Source organism: Octopus bimaculoides, chromosome 20 (genome assembly GCF_001194135.2).
Source record: "Octopus bimaculoides isolate UCB-OBI-ISO-001 chromosome 20, ASM119413v2, whole genome shotgun sequence".
NCBI lineage: Eukaryota > Metazoa > Mollusca > Cephalopoda > Octopoda > Octopodidae > Octopus > Octopus bimaculoides.
The window spans coordinates 22,250,827-22,255,967 of NC_069000.1; positions in this window are offsets into that span (position 1 = coordinate 22,250,827).

Here is a 5,141-nt window from a genome sequence, read left to right on the forward strand (position 1 = left end):
ATATATATATATATATATATATATATATATACATATATATGAAGAGAGAAAGAGATGGGTGGAGGGAAAGATAAAAGGTACCAAACTAATCAAATCGAAAACTTCATCTAAATGGCATTTCTAAACTTCTTTTGTTGGACATCTCTTGGACTTAGAAGAGGTAAGAATACTGGAAACAGCCAGTAGTCAGTTATAGGAAGAGAGGAAAATTATATGCATAACGTAGAGTGACGAGTGATGACGGTAAGAGAGAATAGAGAGGAGCGAAAATGTTTAATCTAGTACCAAAGTAAATGGGAGTGAGAAAGGGAGCGGAAAAGGGAAATAATGAGGGGAAGGATATGGTAACTACGGTACTAAGTATAGTAGTGGTGGGAGGGAGAAGAGCAGAGCTAAGTAGAAAGCGAGAAGAGAGGTAAATGAATTGAATATAACTGTAAGAAGGAGAGAGGGGGGAATCGAAAGAAGGGAATAAAACGATGGAAATAAATCCAATTGGGCGACGAAAGGGGATCGGTATATAATCTTAGTGTGGTACAAGAGATTGGAGTGAGAAAGGCTGGATGAAGTACCTCGGTAGACAGGTAGCTGGTTAGACTAACAAGTAACTAAATAAGCAAACCAGTATGTATATAATCAAGTAGTTGCGTAGACACACAGGGAGATATGTAGAAAGACAGGTAAAGAAGTACAACTCCACGCCAGGTGTACGTTTCGGTCTATTTGTAAATTCAAACGTGTGCGCGTGCACACACACACCCACCCGCGAGCTCATGTGCAAAACAAGGTAGATAAACGATAGTACTCGAATACCAAAGGTAGAGTGAAATACAGTTAACCACTACGCCATATGCCGACGGGCATATGGCATAGTGGTTAAGAGCGTGGGCTACTAACCCCCCGTGACCTGAATAACAACGACAACAACAACAACATCGAAAAATAACTTAGGAATGAGAACCCAGGTTCGAAATTTTCCCAAGACACCTGATGAAGGCTGGAGGGTATATCAGCCGAAACGTTGTGTTAACAACAAACAAGATGAGGACAAATATCCGTCAAATGTAAATAATGTAGAGTGAAATAGTTTTGTATTGAAGCCAAAAAGACTTTACAAACTGTTACTCAGAGTTTCGCGTAATCAATCATCAGGCTGCTGTGAGTATTTGATACTAAAAAGTCCGCTAGTAAACGGGATCTGGGTATAATTGTAAACAACGATCTGCGTTGGACAAACCACATATCTAAGATTGTCAAGAAGGCTGGGGGTGTCCTAGCATCACTTAGTAAGACTCTTGTCAGCTGCTTTCCAGCCATCTATTTAAAACTGTATATGACAATGGTACGTCCACATTTAGAGTTTGCATCTCCAGTCTGGAAACCCTATCTTGCTCAGCATATAAATCTCTTGGAAACTGTTCGGAAACGTGCAACAAAACGAATACCCGCCGTCGGGTATCTACTCTGAATGTCTTGCTTCCATGGGCATGGATGGCATGGACACATAAAAGCTCAGACGTCTGGCAATTGACTTGGTAGACACCCACCATCTTTCCAACAACAATCTTGGGCACCTTTTTGAATTCCATGTCAGACACTCGTTGGACATGCTTACAAAATCAAAAAACAACACAGCACCCCTTGACTTTCGGAAACATTTTTTCACGCTCAGAACTGTTGAAGAATGGAATAAACTACTTTCATCAGTCGTTACCTGTCGAGACACTACATCCTTCAGAACTTCGATGCTTCCTGAAATCCGTCAACAGTACACCTGGTGGCTTTGTTTTTATCTTGGTTGTGGTGCACCTGAGCACTGTTATATAACAATTTCTTTAATATTATATATAATGATCCTTCGGTAGTGGTACATAGAGGTGTCGGTATGAGGAGACGACGTCATTCACTCTTTCTACAACCTAGCCTCTTTATGTTATACAGAGAGAGAGAGAGAGAGAGAGAGAGAGAGAAAGATGATTAGGACTAGTGTCAAGCTATTAGCAGTGAAATACAAAAAGACAGTGGTATGGATGATCAAGGATAATTTCCAGAAAACAAAGACAAACAGTGGAGATGCGGGGAGTCCCAACGACAGCGGTATTCGCTCTGTTCCCTATCGATTTACGACTGGAAACCCCAGAAAAGGGAAAACCAGAGGAAAAAAAAGCTAACATGTACGCACGCCGGCTCGTGTGTGTGTATGTTCTTTGTAAGTATTTATCTGTTCGTGGTCGCATGAGAACATGTGCCTTTGCGAGTAGACAGATGTGTATATATATATATGTATATGTATGTATGCGAGGCGTGTGTCTGCATATATGCTTTTGTGTGCGTATGTGTGTGCCAACAGCATGGATGAGGGTTGTGGTCTTGTGATCCAGTGTGTGTGAATGAGAAAGAGAGAGAGACTGTGCACGTGTGTGGCTGTGCACTCAAGGATCTGCATGTATATGCGTATGGTGTGGTGTGTAAGGTGCTTGCGAAACCGCGGCTAGCCGCATGCAAATTACGCGCGAGTGCCAACAACGTAGACGCACAACCACAAACAAGCGAAAAAGCGGACGACAAGGAAGAAAGGAAAATCATAAGAAAAAAAAACAACCTAAATAAAGCATTACCAGGGGGGAGGGTAAAAGAAAAGCGACACAAAGCTAAACAACTACAAAAAGCGAAGGAAAGAAAGTCACCAAGAGTGGCCAATCTCACCGCATAACACTTCCATACGTAACTTGGGGATAACTCGTATGTATTCATTGGTAGTGATGAAAATAGACGGGAATTGAGATAAGGAAAGTTAATTCATTCACCGCAAGCACACACCAATGTTGGGCGACTCTCTTTCTCTCTTTCACACGCACACTGGACTATTGGTTAATGAAAGCGAATGAATTTATTTTACGCCACCACTGTACTTTCACTTTAAGGCTATACATGTACGTGCAAGAGAATTGTTATACAATTTGCTAACACACTGGCCTTCAGTTTTCTGCCTGCATTGGATTTCAACAGTGTATTTCTGAGTATACGAACATGTAAGTATACACACACACACATACCACATGTACATTCATAAGCAGTATATTGCCCTTATAGCATAGTTTTGGCAACAGATTTCAGTTGAAATCCCGCGTTCAAACAGATATTGTAGAGAGTTTGACAGTCTTGTATGTTAATTGGCAAACTGCCAAATACGTCCCAACCAAAATCATCTATCAATGTATGTGTATATATGTGTATGTATGTATACACACACACACACATATACATATACACACACACGCACATACATACATTACATATAGGCTGTATTACTAAGAAGTTCGTTTTGCAACCACGTAGTTCCGGGTTCAATTGCAATGCGCAGAACCTTCAACTACGTCCCCGGATGAGTCTCCCTTGTAAGTGAATTTGTTGAATTTTAACTGCGTGGAAACCCTCGTGTGCGCTTATCTCTCACTAGGTGGCGATCGATGCTGGGTTGTTTCTGTCCCCGTAAATTAGCGGTCAAGCAATTGATCGATAGAATAAATACCAGTCTTGAAATAAGTACTCGGGTCCATTTAATCGACTAAAAACCCCGGTGGTCCAGCGTAGTTGCAGTCCTGTAACTGAATCAAATAATACGTGTGTGTGTGTGTGTGTGTGTGTGTATGTATGTACACATATACGCACACACACACACACCTTTCTCATTGGTAAGTGCTTTTTCTCCATATGCATAAATGTAAATCGTTTCCCAAATAAGTTGCACTTCGGATTGAAAGCTCCGATGACGCTATAAGGTGTTACTCAGGCACTCAACTATAAGTCCACCACATCTTATAGCAGAAACAACTCTAAGCTAATGAAGTTCATAAGATAATCGTTTATTCCTTTGTCATCTCATTCACATACATACATACAGACAGACAGACAAATGATATCTTAACTCTTTGAGTCTTGACCTCTTGAACCTTATTTTACCATATACCTGGCACTCCACCGGTGTAACAGTATAGAGAAAAATAAGCCACCCGCCGGTAAACAGGTGTTATGGGCTCAAAGGGTTCAGGCATGTAAAATAACATGAAAATCACCTAGGTAACCCCACAATGCTGCATGGTTAAGTTCGCTTGATCACCATGTGGTTTCGGGTTCACTCAGAGTTACAATACAAAACACTTGAGTAAATGCGTTCAACTATACTTTTGGATCGACCAATGCCTTGTGAATGAATCAAGCTGATAGACGACGGATATTGTGGGAAGCCCGTCGCACACGTGCGTGTGCACGCGCAGGCTTTTGTATACGTCTACTTTTTCGCCTTCATGCTTCAACCGATGTGCTTTACACCCCCGTAACCTAGCGGTTCGATGAATAAATAGTCTCTCGCTAAAATAAGCAAGAACCAAAACCAAGTCTTAAGAGAAGGAGAACTGGGTCGATACGATCGGTTAAAACTTTTCATGAAGGCGGCACTCCACCATGGCCACAGTCTTAACGACTGAAACAGGTACACACACATACACACACGTTATATATTACTCTAAATATCCGAACCAATAATCTTAAAATATAACAATCAGGACCTACTACTACTACTAAACACCTTCTTCATCCTCCCATTATTAATATATCCAATGTAGATGGCCATGTTTCTCTTGTTCTTCCTGTTCTCGTTTTAATCTTTTATATTCTTAATTTTCCGTCCATTTGCTAATGGAATATGTTCCGAAAGTCGGTTTACGATTTATTAAATGAAATAAGCTGGGTGGTCCAACCGAAAAATAAAACGAATAAATAAAAGTCAGTGTTTTATAAATATACATCTTAACCTGCTCCAGCGCCAATATTTCTTTCTCTCTCCCCCCACCCCCGAATACTTTCTCACCCTTTGCACATCACAACTACAGCCGCCTTTCTCCAAGTCCGTCCGCCTGACTGCATGGCCAACCCACACATCAGCCCCCACCTCTCTCTCTCTTTCTCTCTGTCCGTCCGTCTATGTCTGCCCATTAACCTAAAGATATCATTTTTGCTCATCGTTTTATTTTATTTTATTTTCAAACAGAACACTCTTCAAACATCCTTTAGCCTCTGTCCCCATACCTCATCCATTAAGTGAAGAACTATCATCCAATATAAGATGGATTACTGTTCAT